The following is a 22,220-nucleotide window of genomic DNA, read 5'->3' on the forward strand; positions in this document are numbered from 1 at the left end:
TGATTGGCTGGGACTGCTCTTCTTTACAAGGTGGACTGATAAATTATGGTCCCAACTCCCAATCACTGGAACCAAGAATAACATAAACCTACAATGTTGGTGCTAACCCAAGTGCCTATGAAGATGACAACCACAAGCATGTGACCTTGTCCATAGGATCAAAATCAACCGCAAAATACACAGACAGAGATAAGAACATCAACCCCAAAGACAGGGTTATTAAGTGATGACTATGCAAACAGTCAGTAGGAAGTAAAATGTAAGAAAACAACTTACAAAACAAGTGGACCCCAACGCCCTAGATTGTGTTGAATCCATAGAAGGAAATCTTTCAAGATCTGCATAAGAGAATCTACTTAGTATCCATGAGTTTCAAGAAGTATGAAAAAAAGCTTAAGCCAACGAAAAAGAAAGAAGAATTGAAACAGTTTTCACCTTAAGGTAGGGTGTTCAACACTTGAACATATAATAGCCAGTTGAAAATTAGACAGTCAGCCTAATTACTTATTAGCCTTTTGGCAACATTTAGACCCAAAAAAATTGTTCATTTCGGAGTTAAAAATAGAAATCAAAAAAGGGGAGAAATGAAGAAAAGGCAACATGGTAACACCCCGTCAAAGAGCATCAGTGTTGTATCCAAAACTTCACCCAAAACCCGAGCTCCCGGTCTCATAAAAGAATTGAATAAACAACTACAACTTATCATGTAATGACAAGAAGTCTAAAGAGCACCCTATAAGAAAATTATCACTAGCTGTATCCCAAACTTCACCATCTAATATAGACTCCATAAAGGGTCATGGTCTTAAAAAGACATCCTCTTACTTAACCAGTGCTATAATATAAGCATCAGGCATGTCTAAACTCCATATCTTGAAGTCCTTTACTTTCTTTCCCAAGCAATTACCTGCTCTCTGAAGTGACTTCCATCTTGCTAAATTGCACTTCCCTAACCACCATATTCCAGACTTATGTCTACAGAGTATGTTTACATTTAGATGCATTTACGTCTTATTTTGACCTCAGCAGGACGAGAGACATCTTTTTAGCACTTATCATTCATAATCCATAAGTAAAGGCGAGAATCGACCAATCAAAACAACCCAAATTTACAATAAGCAAAACTGAAATAAAACCCAAGTTTGAAAGAAAATAAATAAAAACAAAACTGAAAGGGATTAATCTGATGATTCCTCAATGGTTCATCACATTTTGTGCTAAAAAAGCTAGAATCCAGCAAGCATAAAAAGAGGGGTTATTGAGACAGTAATCACCAAACAAAAGAGTTTACGAAGGCATCAAGAAGAAGTTAAAAAAATGAACTTGCAACAACGCATTAAATTATGTCCGAACATCCATACTGTTGAGAGTAGTACATCTACTAGTAGTTAGTTAGTTAGTTATATATTAGTTTGTATAAATACACTATACTACTTCTAATAAATGTGTGAAATACATTCACTATCATGGTATCGAGCCTTTTTGTCTCTCGCGAGTTCTAAAAAGAGGATTTCAAAAACAGGGTTTCTGAGGAAACAGGGTTTCTGAGGAAAAGGGTTTGGTCATGGCTACCGAGGAATCTCCGCCATTGCCACCGTCAAGTTCGCCACCGTCAAGTTCAGATGTTCCATCATCTTCATCGGCACCGGCGACTTCTCTGATCTCGTTAAATGTTGCTGCTGTTCTTCCTATCAAGCTTACCTCTACCAATTTTCTTTTGTGGAAAACGCAATTTGTTCCTCTGCTTCGTGGATATGCTCTTATGGGATATGTTGATGGATCTTGTACTCGACCTATGCCTTTGGTAAGATCTTTGTCATCTACTGATCTTGTGCCTTCAATTTCACCGACGGTTGCGTGGGATCGTCAAGATCAGCTAATCCTTAGCTGGATCGTCTCTTCTATTTCTGAGCGTGCGCTGCCACATATAATTTCTGCAAGAACCTCTGCTCAAGCTTGGACGATTTTGAATAGAGTCTTTGCACCGAGCTCTCGTTCTCGAATTCTTGACCTAAAGAATCGTCTCTTTCAAGTTCAAAGAGGATCTGCGTCAATTTCTGATTATATTCTTGAGATTCTTTCGATCTCTGATGAATTAGCCGCTGCAAATAATCCGATCTCTGATGAAGATCTGGTTCTGACTACTTTAAGGGGACTTGGTGAGATGTTTCGTGATTTCTCAACTTCAGTCTTAGTTCGGGCAGATCCAGTTTCGTTTATTGAACTCCAAGGCTTATTGATAACTCAAGAAAGCCATATGCGTGTATCTGCTTCTGATTCTGCTTCCTCCATTTTGACGGCAAATGTTGCCTTGCGAAGTTCTCAAGATCGCCGGCAGTTCTCTGGCAACTCCAGGTTCAATTCAGAAAATCAGTTGCGTGAGCGTCGTCAGTCTTCTAATTTTGGTTCTGGCAGACGACCGTGGAATCGTCGTAATTATGGTCGTGGTTCTGGAAATTTCAATAGGTTTCGTGCATCTGAGTCTACCACTGATCAACATGGTCTGCAAGATGTTAATTCTTCTGGATCGAATTCTTCTGGATCGAATTCTTTTCTTAATGAACCGCGTATTCGATGTCAGTTGTGCAAGGCAGAAGGACACTTGTGTGCACAGTGTCCTCAGCGCTTCAACCATGCCTATGTTGGTAAGTTGGTTTGTTGTTCTGCTATGTCCTCTCTCCAGTATTGTACTACTACACAGTGGGTGCTTGATTCAGGTTCTAATAGTCATATTATCTCAGATTTGGCTCATCTTAGTGTGCAAGAACCTTATACAGGTACACAGAGTCTAGTTATAGGTAATGGATCTGCTATGCAAATTTCTCATGTTGGTTCTTTGATTGTTCAAGCCAATTCCTCTGTGTTTCGTTTAACAAATGTACTGTGTGTTCCGAAGATTCGTTGTAATCTTCTTTCTGTTTCTCGTTTTCTTGAGGACAATGATATTTACTTCATGTTTCTTGACAATGAATTTCTGATAAAGGATCGGCAGAGTCATCAGGTGCTGGTCAAGGGACAGCATTCTAATGGATTGTATTCTGTTGATCTTTTGTGCACCTCTTCTTCATCTGAAGGTTCGGTTTCATTAGCAGACTCCAAGTTTTCTCCTAAAGCTGATTCTGTTGCTTTGACTGTTTCAACTGTTGATTGGCACAGGAGACTTGGTCATCCTGCATCTCAGCGAACTATGGATGTTATGCGTTCTTTTGGTTTGAAGAATTTTAATTCTGTTTCTATGTGTAATGCCTGTCAATGTTCTAAAAGTCATAGACTTCCGTTTGTTTCTTCCACCACACCCAGTAGAGGACCCTTGGATGTAATTCATTCTGACTTGTGGGGACCTGCTCCATTTGTGTCTTATGATGGGTTTCGTTACTATGTGGTTTTTGTTGATCAATTTACCAAATATACCTGGGTGTATCCACTGAAGTTGAAGTCTGATGTGTTTGATGTTTTCAAGAGATTTAAAAGTCTAGTTGAATCTTATTTCTCTTCTAAGATTTGTGTGATGCAAACTGATGGAGGTACAGAATTTAGCAAATTAAATCAGTTTTTGGCAAATAGTGGTATTACTCATAGAGTTTCATGTCCATATACGCCACCTCAAAATGGAATGGCTGAGAGAAAACATCGTCACATACTTGAGTCAGCTCTTGCAATGATGTTTCAAGCACATTTACCACAAATATTTTGGACTGCTGCTGTGAGAACTGCGGTCTATTTGTTGAATCGACTTCCTCTTGCTGCTTTTGGTGCAAAATCACCTTTTGAGGTCCTTTTTCAGATGTCACCAGATTATGATTTGCTAAGAGTTTTTGGTTGCCTTTGCTATCCTTGGTTGCGGCCATATGCTAGCTCCAAGCTTCATCCGAGATCTCATCCTTGTGTCTTTCTTGGCTATCCTGCATCGTACAAAGGCTACTTGTGCTATGATCCTCTCACCGGGAAATCTTACATCTCACGGCATGTTATTTTCTCGGAATCTCAATTTCCGTTTGAAGGTCTTGTTAATTCATCTTCACTAACTTCTTGTACACAATGGTTCTCTGTGGAAACTCCATCTGTAGTTTTAGCTGAAAATTCAGTTGTAAAGCATTCTTGTAGATGGTTCCGTGGGGGTTTTATCGGGCTCCACTTAATGAAAGTACCCCATCCCCTCTTGGATCGCTAGCTATTGCTGATGGGCCTGAATTGGGCTTTCCAGCTGGATCTTCATCACCACTTAATGAAAGTACCCCATCCCCTCTTGGATCGCTAGCTATTGCTGATGGGCCTGAATTGGGCTTTCCAGCTGGACCTCTACTACAAGAGATACACACGGATTCATTAGTTTTGCCTCAAACCATCTCTACCTCATGTGGAACTTCCTCTCCTACTGGACGTTCATCAGATAATTTTCCAACAACATGTCTTGAGCTGCCTCATCACAATAATTTGGATACATCATTCCATTCCGTCCCGGATTCTTTATTGGATCATACTTCTAGAGATTCTCCATCTACTCGAATCCCTGCACCCTTAATTGACAATACCGGGATTTCAGCTGTTACCAACAATCATCATATGGTTACGCGGTCCAAAACTGGTTCCTTAAAATCCCGTCTTCCATTAAATCTACTAGCTTCTTGTGAGGATACAAGTGTACCTACTACATATACTCAAGCTTGTCGTTTTGAACATTGGAGAAAAGCTATGCAAGAGGAAATTAATGCTTTATCAGAATGGCACCTGGGTCTTAGTTCCCTCTCATCAACATCAAAATGTAATTGGCTCTAAATGGGTCTTTCGCATTAAAAGGAAACCTGATGGATCTATAGAGCGTTACAAGGCACGTTTGGTAGCCAAAGGGTTTCATCAACGCCCTGGTTTTGATTTTGGAGATACTTATAGTCCTGTTGTCAAACACACTACCATTCGTATCATATTATCCATTGCTCTTTCCAACAATTGGCCCATTAGACAATTAGATGTCTCCAATGCCTTCTTACATGGAGATCTTGAGGAAAATGTTTTTATGGAACAACCAACTGGTTTTGTTGACCCTACATTTCCTACTCATGTTTGTCATCTCCGAAAGTCTTTATATGGATTAAAACAGGCACCTAGAGCTTGGTACACTAAGCTTACCACCTTTATCACGGCTCATGGTTTTATTGGTTCTCGTGACGATACGTCTTTGTATTATTATACAAATTCTTCCGTCACATTATATGTGTTGATCTATGTAGATGATATTCTGATCACTGGCAATAGCTTGGATGCTATTTCTGCTCTCATTAAAACTCTTGCCACTGCTTTTGCTATTAAAGATTTGGGAAATCTTCATTATTTCTTGGGTATTGAAGCTAGTCGTTCTGATGAGGGTATCTTTTTATCTCAAAAGAAGTACATCACTGATCTATTAGATCATGCTAAGATGAGCAATGCTAAGCCAATTGCTACTCCTTTTGCTTCTGGTGCACCACTTTCTCTTTTGGATGGCATACTTTTATCTGATGGAACCGAATATCGTCATGTAGTTGGTGCATTACAATATTTAGCCAACACACGTCCTGATATCGGTTATGCAGTTAGTCGTGTTGCTCAGTTCATGCATTCTCCTACTGATACTCATTGGAGTGCGGTCAAGCGAATTTTGCGCTATTTAAGAGGCACAATTGATATGGGTATCTTCTTCTCCAGACAATCTTCTATGACTCTTACCGGCTATTCTGATGCAGACTGGGCCGGATGTCCTGATGATCGCCGCTCTACTACTGGCTTTAGTGTTTTTCTTGGCAATCATCTTATTTCTTGGAGTTCTCGCAAGCAGAGACCTACTTCTCGTTCTTCCACAGAAGCTGAGTACCGTGCTGTTGCATCTGTTGCCACAGAACTTCTATGGATTCGATCATTATTAGGAGAAATTGGTGCCTTTCTTCCCACTGCTCCTGTGATATGGTGTGATAACATTGGTGCTACCTATATGACTTCAAATCCTATTTTTCATGCTAGGACAAAGCATGTTGAGATTGACTTTCATTTTGTTCGTGATCTTGTTGCCTCTCGTCAATTTGTTGTTCGCTACGTTTCCACTATTGATCAACTTGCTGATCTGCTTACCAAGGGATTGCCTCGACTTCGCTTTATTGCTCTTCGGGACAAGCTTACGGTATCTACCCCGCTTCGCTTGAGGGGGTGTGTTGAGAGTAGTATATCTACTAGTAGTTAGTTAGTTAGTTATATATTAGTTTGTATAAATACACTATACTACTTCTAATAAATGTGTGAAATACATTCACTATCACATACCAATACCTTTTCTTTTTCTTCATATGAGCCACAAAATCCAACCGTTAGGTTTCCACAAGAATGCCGTAATGAGGTTGCAATGAAATTTACTAAAGCAAACAATTGAGTAACCCAACCAAGTCGTAAATAGTCATTCAATCACTGAAGCCCAAAATCCATAAGCTTATGAAAGTAAAGGGACAAAACAACACCCACTTACAAAGGTTTTTCCTCAAAGCATTAAATTAGACTACGTACTAAATTAATGAAACAACTGAAAGAATAAATCAAAACCCAAAAGAAAGAAAGAGAAGGCAGTGCACTCCTTCACCTTTGATGATCTTTATCTTCGCCGCAGCCTCATAAGACTCCAATTTCAACTCAAACACAGTCTTCTCTGGTTTCTTCTCCTACTTTGCCGTAGCAGTTGCTTTCATCGCACCAATTCCAGCTAATCCAGCAGCTCCTGGTTTCATGACCCCGACAACAGGTGTCTCCTTCATGCCCAATTTCTTCATCAGAATTCCTGACAGCTCAGCCACTTCAACCAACGTCAGCCCAGAAAATTCATCTACCAACCTGAAAACCCGATCGGTCGGAGGACTTCGGTGCTCTGCGGGATCGAAATTTGAAGGGTCGTAATCTGCAGGAAGTCTTCTCTGATCAATCTCTACCTCCTCTTCCTCCTCATCTTTCACTGCAGCAGCACTAAATCTCCGAGAAACCCAGTTCAATTCGATCAATTTCGAAGAAAAAGGGACAAGAGCATTTGGGTTTTCTGCAGAACCCACCAGAGAAACGGTTTCCGAATCTTGAAATAAAGCTCATTTTGAGATATTTTATCACTTACTTCTTTCACCTTCTTTGATTCCCCTCTCTCTCTCTCTCCCTCTCTCCCCTTCGTCTCAGTCTTCCTCTTCCCTCCCTGTAACGTTTGTTCGCACCTGATTCTCTTTTTGCAAAGACTTCGATCTCAAGTATGACGGATGCGATCTACAACTCAGTAAAAGTTTGTGCGCGTAACCGACTGTCACACTCCATCATGCACGCGAACGAATCCGGATCTTCTCCCCGTCGGGGGAGCTCTGTGCTCCCCATGGCTTCCTGACCACAAACATCGGTGGGTCCCACTGGTGAAAAAAAAAATTTTATTTTTTTCAAAAAGTGTTTTTCACCGTGGCCCCACTGATGTTTGTGGTCAGGAAGTGTGTGGGTTTGTGCTCCCCGTACGGGTCGCTGATCCGGACTTGCACGCGAACTTGGTTGGTTGAATGGGTCGGGAAGCTGATAGGCCGGGCTTGACAAAACTCAATACCTGACGCAGTTCTGTAACTCATCCGGAACTTGAGCGCAGCGTAACTGTGAAATGGGCTTAACAATAGACGACCAACAACGAACCATTATGATCTCGCCACGTATACAATAGTAGATCCATCGGCAGTAAATCAACTGTATTCTTGAGAATAATATTACCGTTTTGAACTATTTGCTATCAAGCGTGGGTTAGATACCGCAATAAACATGAGCTTCGACCGAATTGAAATTCGGTCAGATTCAATGGTGGCAATCCAATACATACAAGGATATTTTTCTACATCTTGGAGGGTCATGACCAGGATTAGGGAGCTTAAGAGGAATTTTAATCTTTGTAATTTTGTCCATCATGTTCGAAAGATTAATACATGGGCTGATTCCCTAGCTAGATATATAAATTCCTCCCAAGAAACACTCTTTTCTGTAGATGTTATTCCGTCAATGTTGTCCTCATTTGCTAAGGACGATATCAACAATAGGAAGTTCTACAAGAATTCAAATTTTTTTTTCTTCTTCCCTTCTTCAATAAAAAGTTCCATTTTAGAATTATTGGACAAAGCTCTTCTAAGGATGTAATCAAGGTGCGTGTAAACTGGCCCAGATGAACCTCAAACACAAACACAAAAAACAAAAAAAAAAACAAAAAAAACAAAAAAAAAAAAACACAAAAAAACACCCAAAAAAAAAAAACTATTTTAGAATTATGTCAATGCAGGATTGGTAGAATGGTAAAATCCATATTTCTCAGTGGAGAGGTCATAGGTACGACCCTTGCGGACGACAAAGCTCCTCCCTAAAGATGTAATTAAGGTGCGCGCAAGCAAAGTCCGGATGAACCTCAGATAAAAAAAAATTAAAAAAAACAAAAGACAAAAAGAGAAAACAAACTATTGCCGGCAACAAACAAAAAAATTTAGAATTACGTATTTCAAATTTACAATAATAGATCACTTGATTGGTTGTACCCTTTGACAAGCCTAATGAGCGATCCTTCAATGTCATCCCAAAGAGAGTGACCGAGATTTCGATCCAACAGTTGAAAATGTTCTACTGCATAGTTCTGCGCATTAAACGCGCAGGAGCAAGGTCCTACAATTACATTAAGTGATTGGGCAAAAAGGGCGTCATGGATCACTTTTATATAAATCCTAGCCAAGTCATTCCCAATTAATAGAGGCAAATCTTTTTTTTTTTTTAGGTAAACAAACTTTATTAAGGATGGGCTAAAGCCAAAGCTGAAAATTTCAGCCAAGAAGAGGAAAGAGGCCAAATTGTCGAGCCCAAGAGGCAAATCAATTGTTTCTAGGTTTACATCTAGAAGATGATTAGGCAACCATCTGTCACAATCTTTGTTAATATTTCACTTGGAAGAAAAGTAATTTCGTGTGATCGATATTATTTTTCCAAAAGGTCTTCCACTAATAAAGGTTGGAAAAGACAAATTCTTCTTCATTGGTTTTGTGCCTACCTGCAACAAAAATTGGAGGTTAGGTTTTTTCTATTTTTCCTATTCAGTGTCTTCTCCAAATTATCATTCATGCTAAGGAGAGATTTCCCCAAAGAAATTTGAGACACCATTCATACCCTGTCGAGGAAGATGAAGAATCCTATAGGAACTTCCTTGAGGGCAAATCAATCAATACGTGGTTGATGGGTAATGACAACCCACTGGTTTATTTGGCCTCCTCCCAACTGATCTTCATCTCTTCACATTCTCCATCACCAGTTAAAGATCCCAAGAACCTCTCAAGTTGAAACTCCAAAGGATTCTTCCAAGAAATAGGATCTCTTTGAATTGCCCATGTGTTTTTAACATGACTTTGGAGCCCTTTGGAACCAGAAAGCCACCTACAATGCAGGATTCACTAGGACAACGGGGAACCAAGAAAGGAACAGGTGGGTGTAGGCGAAGGACCTCCTTCACAACTCCATGCAAGTAGGGGTAGCTTAGACAAATGAGACTCTTCCACCAAATTGTTAAACCCCACTACTTCTTCTATCTCTTCCTGAACCTTCTTCGTTACATTTGGGTGATTGAATAGCTCAGCCATTGCCCACTCAACTACACTCAATGTTGATTTAGTCCCAGCCCCCCTCACATCCTGTGAATAAATTTTTATTGAGATTTGATTTCGTATCGAATGTAAATAATTTGTCGGTAGTTGAACACTATATCTTTTAACAGCTAGCTTCTAATTAAGAGTGAGTTCTTTCCAAATCGAAATGGAAGGTCATTTACCTGTAGTAAGGCCTTGATGTGAGGGATGGTAATTAGGCCAGGGATTCCATCTTTTGTGTTGAGATTGAACTGTTTAGTAAGATTTGCAAGAAATTTGTGTCTTGTTCACCAACATCGTTCTCGCCTCTCTCTCTCTCTCTCTTGAGCCGTTTATCGATGACAGAATCCAACAACTGATCAATCCCCATTACTGTGACACCCAGCCCAAATCTAGCCCGAAGACCCGATCTGTTTTGGGTGAAGTCGGGTTTTGTTTAATGTTGACTTCGAAGTTTGACCGTGATTTCCGTTTTACTATCTTTGAAAATCTTAGGAAGATGTCTTTGTGGGCCATCTCAGTAGAGGATATGGTGTTTGACCCAAAACCCATGGATATTGATGATGGTGTTTCCTTATGGAAACCTTACTTGATTTGGTGTTGAACTATTTATTTGTGAAGAAGAACTTGATTGATGGACCTAAAGCTTAGTTGGACCTAGTTTGAAGACATTCCTCCATACTAGGTAAGTAGTATGATGTGTTGAAAGAAGCCCATCCAAAAATATTGAAGTTAGGCCCATTAAATCCCTATTTTTGAACAAGCTGTCCAGGCAGTGGCATTTTGGTAAATATCTGTTTTGAAGGTTTTCAAAAGCTTTATTTCTTTTAATTTCGTGGTAAACTATTCCCATTATGTTTCTAAACCTCTTGATAGTGTGGGATCGACCTTTGAACTTCCTCTTTTGCAACCAATCAACCATCGGGGTCAATTTGGTCAGTTTGGTGAAACCCTAGTAACTCTTGAACTCTTTGTGCTATTTAAAAGGGGGAACTCCATGTGTTTCACTCTCAATCTGTTTCTAAGCCTTGGGAGAACGTGGGAAGATCCCTAGAACCTCTCCTTCGAAGCCAAGACAGATCCTCAAGTATCTGTTCAGGTTTCTTCAGCGGTTTCTCTTCTAAAAGGTTGGTATTCAATTCGCTTCTTCTTTAATTCATTCTTTCTTCTCTACTTCTGATTTTCTGATCATGAGAAGGGTATTACACTACTGTAATGACCTCTTCTTTAATTCTTTTGCCCTAGAGTGAATCCCCCAATTCACTCTATGATCTTGAAGCCATATGGCGATGATCCTTGAATTTGATCCCACCAAAGCTCTTAATGATACTTTCCCTAATTTCCTACCTATCTTTATTATTGTGGGGAAGGTCTCATATTATTACCATGACCTTCCCTTGTGTCCTCTTGATTGATGAGTTGATCATTGTTTTTCTTTGGAACAATTGGCAACCCTTTTATTTTCTATTAATTCATTGGACCCTCCCCAAAACCTTTCTTGATTGTAAATTCCTTGCCCTAAGGGTGAATCTTTATTCTCCTTAGTCTTTTCGTGGGATACACGGATTCTTGTTAGTAAATCCCTAATTGTATGATTTGAATTTGTTTCCCTTCACTTTAATTGAGAACCTTATTTTCTCTCATTAGTAGACCCTTTCTAATTCCATTCTTTATTTTGAAATACTAATGAGATTTTCCTTTATCTATCTTGGGTTGTTTTTATGAGAATTAATTATGGGTAACTCTCATGGGAGGTAACCAACTCTCGTGAGAGGTAACCATATATGAAACCCTATTGTTCTTTTATTTGTTGGAAACTTCCCAACACTTTTTCAGATTGTGCATTCTTTGTTTCTCTTTCCCATGGGTGAATCTTGATTCTTTGTTTCTCTTTCCCTTGGGTGATATTTGTGTTAACCTAAACTTGATCACTATATGTTCTTCATGATCCATGTTTAACTTAATTAGGATTTCTAATTATTCTTTCTTCGTTCTTGTTCTTGTTTGAGATCAGGAAAAAGATGATGCATTCTTGCAACCATCTATTCCATGATCTCATTCTATTCTTTGAGATCTATGATCATCATCATGATCTTAACCCTAGCTAATAGATTCTTGAAACCTTAACCCTAATCCTTGAATGATCTTTCTGGAAACCTCTTGTAACCTTCCATGTGCGGGAAACCTCATGAGTAATGTTTCTGTTAACATAAACTAGATTTCCTATGATTTCTTGTTATTTTCTTGATAACAATCATTCCCTCTCTTTCCGTGATCATAACCTTTTCATGAGCCATATGTTATGATGAAACCCTAACCCCTTTATTACAAACCTATTATGATTGATTTTTCGGACTATGATCTCCCCCATGTCTTCATTTGGGTTTGGTTGTACTTGGTCTTCAACCCCATGAGCAAAGCACCCTTGTATAGCAATATACTTGGGGGCGGTTACTAGTGGCGGTTGATTAAACCAAGCGACCGCCTTAAGCGACGCGCCGGTTCGCTTTGCGGGAAAATGCCCTATTTTGCCCCCCCTCGTTCGTTATAAATAGCATCCCTCGCCCTATTAACGCATTATTATGTTCGGGATTGCTATTTTGGGCGATTAGGCGGCAGTGGAATCGTGCGGGATTCAGGTCTGAAGTGCTGTTAATGATATGAAACCTTTTCTCTTCTATTCTTGGTGATTCTTATTAAGGTAATGAATCTCCATCTTCTATTCTCTTCTTTTTAACCTCTCGATTGATATGAACCCATCCCCATTTTGTTAGTGGTTACCCAATTGATTTGTTGTATCTCCCTTTTCAATGTTCTTGATGAGATCCTCGTCCGGAAACGAATCCCCGCATTTGTTTAATGGATGGATCCCATCAAGGGGAATGTTTTGGGTAATAAATCTTTGTTAATTCTAGGGTTTCTTGTTACCCCCTTGTTCTAGACTTATTAAGCTTGAATTTCGGACTAAGATCATCCCAAAACGGATTGAAATCGGATGATAAAAAGTCTGATTTTCGGAGTTGGAAACTGTCTGAAACAGGGGCGGTCGCTTGTGGAGGTCGCTTAACTTAAGCAACCGCCACAAGCAACCGGCTGGTTTCCAGTAACTGTGTAGGTTTGATTTTTGAATTGTTTTGACTCTTGACTCTTATACATTCTTGTAACCCTATGCCTAGGTGTTCTCTGTTTCAAATAAAAGTCTTATAATAGTTTTTGGATTGCAAGTTAGAGGACTTCTACTAAATTACAGGTAAGGACATGCATTCTTATTTATATGCAATTACATATACATGATGTTTCGTTGTTCTATTTACTATTCTTTGATCATGTATCTTGTCAGTAATTGTATAAAGCATGTGAATCTTATTGTATACTCGCTGTTTGTGGTATTCCTTGATGTACTTCATCTTTTATGATATTGCACAGTTGTTCATGATATGATAAAGAGTGATGTAGTGTGATTGTGATGGAAGGGTATTCCATTGGGATATCTTGGCTTGGGATATCGGAAGGTCGTGGAATGGGACACATGCCCGCTGATGTCTCCAAAGACTATCATGATTACTTGATGACATACTTAGGGAGTCTAGAATTGCATGGCTAGGTACCCCACATGCTATTACCCTTTCGGCAGGGGAATTGAAGCCGGGTGACCCGTGACAATGGTGACGTGACTATGTTTCATCCAACAGCGGTAACCGGTCCGTGCGGAGACTCGGTGGTCCACTATTGGTCATGTAATGGTAGGGTTGCATATGTTAGGGTTGGGCTCATGGACGTCCAAGGAGCGGACCGGGTGTCGCGAGGAGTCATGAGAGCATCCGCCCCAATAATATGTGGATGACCATAGGGTTAAGGAGTGGAGTCCAACAGAGGTAGCCGATCCGTGAGGATTCACACTCCTAGGTTGCGAAGGATACCGAACCGAGTTGGTTGGTGCCATAGGGGAAGTATCTGGACTTCATATAGTATGTTACCATTATGACCTTGCATTGGATTAGAAACCCCGACATGCGCCAAGCACTCATTGCCAATGGTCGTGGTGAGAGAGTGTTGACTTAACCCCCACCACGGTTTTGAGAGCCGGTGTGGACTTACCCCTTTGCCCAGGATCCCTACAGAGGTAAACCGGTCCTTGCCGGATCGAGTGATGAGACTTACCCAAAGGAGGGCTGGTGTATATCTTAAAGCATGTCAGCCATTAGAGACTTGCATAGTTAGATCTTAGTAGCATTCATATTTTCGCATATCATCCATATCCTTTCATATGTGCATTCGTGGATTGTATTGACATATATATGAGAATTGCTTGTTCCTTACTGAGTTCGTTGGAACTCATTCCTTTCATTGTATGTATTATATAAACTGTACAGATGGTTGCACAACGTCGAAAGTTGGAGATGATTCGTATAAAAGAGCCTTCTCATTTGAAGCTGATGTGGCACAGACAGTGATACATGAACTTGCAGAGCATGAAGCCTCCTGAAGATGAAGATTATTTAGTTATTCTTTTTGCTTCCGCTGAACTCGATATTACATTTGATTCTTGATTCTTTCCTTTGATTATTTCTTGGGTATTTATTGGAGTATTTGGACTCCTGTAACCTTTTTATTAATTATTGCACTATTCTTGCTCTTGATTCATGTATTTGTATTTATTATTATTGATAGACTAAAACCATGGATCCTGTGACGGATCGCACCCACGGGTTGTCGGGTGGGTAACCCGGGCCTGGCGGGCGGGGTGTGACAATTACTGTCTTCTTCATTTTCCATCCAGTACCTTGGATATCAAGCCATGCAATTGTCGGGAAAAGGTCCGAGACGTTGGGTTCACCAAAAAGCAACACAACTTTATCCATTATTCACCGAACCTCGATAGTGGTGCACTGCCCTTCCTCACCTTCAAGTGTATCACCCCACAACATGCTAGTTATGATATTAAATGTGGTAATGTGGTAATGAACATTTGCTCTCCAATGTCAATGGGGGTGCCAGCCTTGGAGTAGAGATGTCTGATCAACATGTTGTGGACCTCTCTCAGCCGGAGGATATATGGGGAGGGCTTCAAGTCTTTTGTGATTTAGCAACTCCGACACACAAACTTTACGAAGCATCCGCCACTAGTTACCATGAGGTGACTAGACCAGACCATCTTAATGCCACCATAACTAGAAACAGTCGCCCCCACCGGCACATTATGCTTGGCAAATATGGTTGGCGAGTTGGGCTGCCAAATCGGAGTTTCATGATGGGACCATAAGTTTCAGCAAGTTTGGCGAAACTACGGTGGAGGTCAGTGCCAATGAAGAGCAGATTCCCACTATAGGTAGACCTACTAGCCCTGGAGGAAGTGGTGGTGTCTCTGTTTTTGACCGTCGCCACCACCTTGCAACAGTTATTGCAGTTGCTAACACTAAGAAGATTGACAGCACACAAGAAGCTTGTGTTGGGTTTGACAAGAAATTGTCTTTGTATGGCACAACTCTCTGCCAACATGAGAAACGTTGGAGATCAGAGACATGGCAAAGACACAGGCCATAGAAGGTGGAAATAGCCTGAGGAAAGCTCACTTATTAGTGACTCAGATCCTAATGAGACCTAGGTTAATTAAGGAAACTACAAAATTAAAAGGGCCTATCAAGGATTTCTTTTTGGGCAAAAACCAATAATATACAAATAAGTGTAGGTAGCTCAGCCATCGGAGTCAATATGGACCAATCTGAATTAGAATGAAACTAAAATCCGGTAAGCATCGTTCCATTTATCAATATCATATTGGTTTTCAAAGCAGCTGATGCCATATCTTCAACCAAAATGTAGGGATAAAATCATCCAATTCAGAATGCTAAGTAGTACCAGAATCATCGTGGCCAATACCGATTTCTAAGGGTTTTCTTGGTATCGATTCTCATCCTCATTTTCTGGCATTTTTCATTTTTTTAGGTTTTTATATCTTCAAATCTTATTTTTGTTTAAAAGAATAGGAAAACCTCCAAAATCCAAAATAGGCTTTTTTGTCTATTATGGATTCTAGGTAAAAAATAATAATTCTATTAATCTTTGTGCGAGTCATGTAAAATCTCAATCTAAATTGAGGGTATAATAACAAACAATTTTTATTTTTTGTTTTTTGACAAACACATTCTTTTTATGAAAACTTTATTATTTCTCTTTCTCTCCCCGAAACCCTAACTATTTATTTTCAATTTAAGTGACGATAAAAACGTAAAATCACATTTCTGATTATTAGGTCACTAACAGGTGTTTGTAAGGGTTTGATTTTGGAGACAGTGCACCCTATTTCCAATAGAAACGGAGAGAAACCATCTTAAAAAAACATGAAAATATGAGTAAATGGCAATTAATGGAGTACAATAAACACAAGAAATAATGCAACGTAGATGGAGGTGTAAACTTGGAAAGAAGAAAAAGTAAGGAACAATAAAATAAAAGGGATGGGTAATTCTGAAATTTTTAAAAATGGTAGGGAAAAATAAAAAGCAGTTGTGGGATTAGCGATAAGGTATGGTAGGAAATAATTAGAGTAGATGAGGAAAGAAAATAATAGAAGTCATGGATAGGTGAGGTTACAGATGGGGCTCAGGATTCCTTCTTTTTTTTTGTCCTCCTCTCTCTCTCTCTCTCTCTCTCTCTCTCTCTCTCTCTCTCCCTGTAATTTCACATGTAGATGACTTGCCACGACGGAATTTCAGTTGATTTTTCTTCGCCTGTTTATCTGAGCTGCTGTATTGCAGGGCAAAATCAGGGAGAGAGAATAAAGGAAGAGAGTGCTTGTTGATGTGGATCTTTGGCTCTGATAGTAAATAATGCAAACATGAGAAACGAGCTTCTATGGTGACCTACACAAACAAAGAATTAGAAGAATAGGAAGAGAGCAGGAAATCACACAATAGAAGAAGAAGGGGGGGAGGAGAGGGGGGGGGGGCTGAAGAGGGAAAAGAGTGCCCACATGTACATACCAAGCCACATATGCTCTCACAAACATACCTAAATCCATTCTATTCAATCTGTCTCTACGACATGGGAATACATCACTAAAGACTCCCAGTTTATGAGCCTCAATCAATTTGCGCTAAAGTTCTGAAGGGGAAGTATTTCCCTTTCCTCTTTTTCGAACCCCAAAATTCAACACAAGAGAGGCTCTTGCATTTGGAACAATATTATATATGTTTCACAAAGTGGTAAGGATAAAGTGGTAAGGAAAGTTGGAAACTTGTGTATCAACTTTCTTTTGGACTGACCCTTGGGTTAAGGGCATCCCTACTTGTTTCCTTTCTTTGGATTTGATGGCAACTATTCTACCACTTCAGTTTCAAATTTTATTGGCAACAATTACTGGGATTCTAATGCTCTTCTAGAAGTGTTACCAGTTTTCACCACATCCCAATACTATTGGCAGTTTTTACCGTCCAGAATTGGAGGGTTCTCAATTAAAAAGGCAGTGCACTCCTTCACCCTTATTGCGCCAATTTTGAAACGTATTCGGAGATGTGGAGCTTGTTTTCGATGAAAGCTTTAACAAAACGCAAAATATCTTTTTGATGACTTTTAAATGTGGGTTTGCAGGTTGCCTCACTTCTTACCAAGTGGCTTCATGTTAACCCATTACGCTCTTTCTGCAAACAACAAGAAGAATGATGCGACCCCCAAATTGAGGGTCAATCTTACTGATCAGTCCAAGTGAACCAGCAGTAAATTAAGGCTTTAAGCACGGGGGAACGAGGACAGGGTTCACCCAGTAAGGTTAGGGTACTCAGGGCTAGGGTTTCAAGAATTCAAATTTGAATTCTGATTTCTAAAAGTCAGATTCAAATTCAGGCTAAGGTTTGATAAACTAGGGTTTTCCCAATTTTCAGGTTTCTAAAGGGTGACTAGGGTTGGATACGATTGAAGGTTTAGGAGGGGTGTAGGTGAATGATCCTAAAAGGAATTAGAATTTGCTTGAGTAGTTTGAGAGAGATGAATGAACATAGCTTAGGGTTTCTAAGGTTTGCATGAAGAAGATGAAATTAGATTCTTCTAGGTTTTAGGAAGGAGGGAAAGGTTGAGATGGGAGATCGAAGGAAGGGAAGGGGAAGGGGAAGGGGAATTAGGTTCCTGAAAGGAGTAGGGTTCGAATAAGGTCTTAAGGAGACCTAGGGTTAAGACTTTGGGAAATTTCAGCAAACTAGGGTTCCCATGCTGCCACAAGTGAGAGAGATGGAGAAAGCTTGACAATTGCAGAAAATTAATAAACTCCAGCAGTTGTGGCTTCCCTTCGTGGGAACCCACGACTCTAACTTATTCTTTCAATCAAATCATCATTCAATAATCATCAACTGTTTTGCTTTGGGAGGCTATATTTATAGCCTTTACATGAAGGGTTTCCTACGAGGACTCAACTTAGAGAGTAACTCAAACAAGGACTCCTACTTGACTCATGACTCTTAACAAATCAAGTAAGGAATCCCATTTTAAGGAACTCCTAATTAAATAAAAACTGCAGAATTGAGAGACTCCTAACTTCAGAAGAAAACCAATTTACAATTGGATTCCAATTAGACCTCTCTCCTAATGGGACTAGGACTCCTTTTGTAACAAATCATAGATTGACTCGAATACAAAAACAGAAGTAGAAATGGGATCATAAAATTATGTGGCATCTAATAGAAACCAGTAGGTCTCTAAAGGGGGTGGTAACATGACCAAATTGCCCCTTTCTATTTTGGCCTTCCTGTCGAGCCAGAGGAAATAGGGCAGGGTCCTCCCTGGTTACATCAAAGAAACTACCGCTCATCTTTTTTCAGGTGTGGCTGGGTTAACCATTTATGGATTGCAGGTCCTTTGGGATTGAGAATGACATCCTTCACAGTTAACACGTTGATTGACTTGTGTCCTCAAATTTGCTTTGCTCATGCGGGGATGTCCCTACCCTCCCATGGGTGTTCAATGTGGTTACGTAACCTGTTATTTGATATGAAATACTCGTAACTAGACCAGCTTTTCCAATGCATACTTGAATCCTACTCGGCTAATCCAAGCTATTTACTTTTGGACTGCACAGCTTGATGTGTCTTTTTCCCTTAATAATCATCAATATATGAATGATGTTGAACCTCTGGGTGGGATTCAAAACCCATCACCCCTGGTTTGAGACTCTCATCCTGATATTATGCTAGTAATTGCATGTCTCACAGCAGAAAGAAAGAATGCTAGTAGATAGATGTTCTGCATTCTACATGAAGGCTCTTGTATTTCAATTCGAAAAGGATGCACAGGCTATAAGCAGCTGCTGGGAGTTTTGACTGTAGCACTCTCCCAGGGTCTCCAAACTGCTGAAGTTTTGGACTTTACTGTTCACTTTGTTGTGACTAGTTTCCCACTTTGGGATAAGTACAATGAAACCTGCAAGGATCTGACCCCTATATCTAGTACCTATGTTGCTCTCAATCTCAAATATCATCTCACTGTACGGTGGATAGGGAACTAGTAACCTTTTGCACACAACCCAACTTGTTAGATTACCTACTAAACTTGTTAGCCTTGGAGATCAACTCTAACACAGAACAAAGGATGAGCATATTGCTGGTTATTATATACAATCAAACTTCTAGTCGATTACCAAAAGAAGAAAAAAGAAAAACTGCTACTCGGAAAGAATGTAGCAAAAAGGTCTGAAAATCCTACTCTGTCCAACCGCTCCTTCATCTACCTAAACCCTAGAAGTCATATCTCCTCATCCCTCCACCAGAAGTCTTCCCCAGTTCTCATCAATCATCACCATCCGCCGGGGTTAGTGCCATGCAAGATTGTTAATGCTGATTATATATTTCATGGATCAACCCACCTGCCTTTTAGATGCTAAAGATAAGGATTTAGGGCTAGGAGTTCATCGTTCACTTGAGAAGATACAACTCAATTACCACTCATTCTCTCTATCTAGTCGTGCATATTTGTTATACATCAATATTCTATTTTTATCTTTTGAACTTATTATCCAAACGGAATGGCCTTTGATGATCTTGGAATTAGAAAGGGATGCAACAAGACAATGGCAATTTGAGTTTTGTTGAATTTGTTAGGATTTGGTCTTTTTAACTGAGTCTTGTATGGTTCCTTTTATGGTGTAATCTCTTTCTTCTTTTTTCCCATTTAAATTTAATACAATCGATCGTTATTTAAAAAAATAAAAAAATAAATTAAAAAGAGAGAGAGAGAGATTATTGATTGTATAAAAGGTTGACAAATAATTGGTGCATTGTAATATATTCAGGGAATTGTTAAGATAGAGAAGTTAGTGGCTTGGTCAAATTAATTACACTTGGTTAAGAGGCAGAGTTAAGTAGAGGGAATTTTCATTATTGATGAGTTTGATTCTATTTGTCCAAATAAAACAATTTGAGGAAATAAATGAATATTGTAAAAGTCTGGAAGCCAATCAAGGAAAAAATAAAAGGGAACCAGTTCAATTGATAAAAACATAAAAGTACAAAAAAGAAAATAAAAAGAAGAAGAAAAAAATGCCCCACCTCAAAAGCTCTCTAAAACCCCTTCTTTCTACTAAAAAAACCACCGGTGTGACCCATACAGGTGGAGAAAAATATGAATTCGAAGCATTTAAGAAAATAGCCCCAATGCATTATCCTTTAAGTGAAACACACCCAAATCATAACAAGCAGCACATCTTGGTAGAAGATGTTCAAATTGGGAGGAATATGGAGGTTTATGTTGAAAGTGACCTGCAAAATATATAGAGTTTCCTTTAAATCCAGGATAGTCGACTGCTGAGACAGAAATGCAAGTACTTGTGTCAATAAATAACATTTGATCGCCCAAGTCTTCAACCTTAATCCAGCACTGCTGTGGTAGATCTAACTTATATACCTTGAACATAAAAGTTGTTGGAAGATAAGCATGACCATGAGACATGACTTTGGTCCATCTTGCAACCACTAGCAACTCTCCGCAACATTCCACCAAATAAAGTGTACTATATCTATATCGATGATGATTCAATTGTTCCATCGGTGGAGGGGCAATGTTACAACTTGTTTCCCTTGGTTGAGGAGATAACTCCAGAAGTAGAAGATCAAAATTGAACTTAATCATATAGAATTTTCCTTGATAGACGATGAGGTCTTCATATGGTCGTGGTTCTACAAAGTTGCTTGTCAAGGGGGCCCATACTCTATCTCCCGGTCTACAGAAGGCTAAACAACGGGTCATATAAATAGCAATGACCCAACAATCATCCCTTGCCACAGAAGAAGGGTTTTCATCCAAACTGGAATTGTTAGTAGCAGCAGTAGAAGGAGACGACGACAACATAACTTTGCGAATAGGATACGGGCAGGGTTCATTTGTTGGAAATAAAAGTAATTGAGGAATAGTAGATCCAGGTGGAAGTCCAATACGAATAAGAGTAAATGGATTCAGAAGGAACATCTTTCCGTATGCTACGTTTCCCAACATTATCAACCAACCCCAACTTTATCCTAAACAGCGAGCATCACAAAATATTTCAGGCATCTATAACCTAAAAACTTTGTCATGGAGGAGACTGAAAAACCCCTGATGATGATGATCATGATAATCATGATGACACACTGAATCATTATAATAAGGACACGCTGACTTCGGGTAGGAAAGCATGAGCCATGGGAATTGAGGTTTGAGGAGAAATTGATGCCGTATTTTGTTAGCAGCAATGGCGTTGGATTGCCATTCCCCCGGCACAGAACCGAAACGATGGAAAGCCACCAAGTCTAATTTGTTTATTATCAGAATCTGAATTTCATCTGGAAGTAGGGCAATAGGATTAGTAGGTGAGTGGAAGATATTGTTACAGGAACATAGGCATGGGGATAATATTTGTGTTTGTAATTTTTTTTAAAGTAAAATTGTGTTTGGAAGTGCATCAGTTGGTTTTGAATAGGTTCAACACTACTTTTAAGTTGTAATTTCAGCTATCCTATCCATTTATTGACACTATTAAGTATCTTGAGTAGATTAGGATCTTTCTTATTACAAATCTTGGAGTTTCTTTCTATCCATGCCTAGTAATAAAGAGAGAAAAAAACCATAGTTTAGCGTTCCCATCAAACCCAAAGTTCAATAATAGTGAATTGTTCATGATGTATAAATTCTTTCATTAATCCCAATGGCCCTGCCTATATTCTCTTTGTCAAATTGCATGAAAAGAAAAAGTGTCATATTCATTCGTCATTGTGATCGTGAAGTTCACATATTGGATTTGTCCCTATCCATTGAAAAATGACAGTCTTAATTGGTAAACTGTATTTAAGAGATGCCAATTTTTTTTTATAAATTTAGGATGAAGTGGTAATTCATAAAAAAGAAAATTCTTTTTTTTTTAATTATTATATACATACATATATATATATATATATATATATATATATATATATATATATATATATATATATATATATATATATATATATATATATATATATATATATATATATATATATATATATATATATATATATATATATATATATTGTGTAAGTATGATTATGTTGACTCATACTCATGATTATTCATTTTCGACAA

General features: G+C 39.1%; 1 pseudogene across 1 annotated transcript in view; it reads right to left on the reverse strand.

The window, feature by feature from the left end:
• LOC149023469 (uncharacterized) overlaps positions 1-7,318 on the reverse strand; it is a 39,280-nt pseudogene extending 31,962 nt beyond the window's left edge. Inside the window, exons 1-2 of the transcript XR_016171528.1 lie at positions 6,602-7,318; positions 277-338 (exon numbers count right to left, since the gene is read on the reverse strand). The product of XR_016171528.1 is annotated as an uncharacterized LOC149023469 (transcript). The remainder of the gene's footprint in view (positions 1-276; positions 339-6,601) is intronic.
• Positions 7,319-22,220: the final 14,902 nt, after the last annotated feature.

Source organism: Hakea prostrata, chromosome 2 (genome assembly GCF_041222555.1).
Source record: "Hakea prostrata isolate BN-2017 chromosome 2, UWA_Hpros_2, whole genome shotgun sequence".
Lineage (NCBI taxonomy): Eukaryota > Viridiplantae > Streptophyta > Magnoliopsida > Proteales > Proteaceae > Hakea > Hakea prostrata.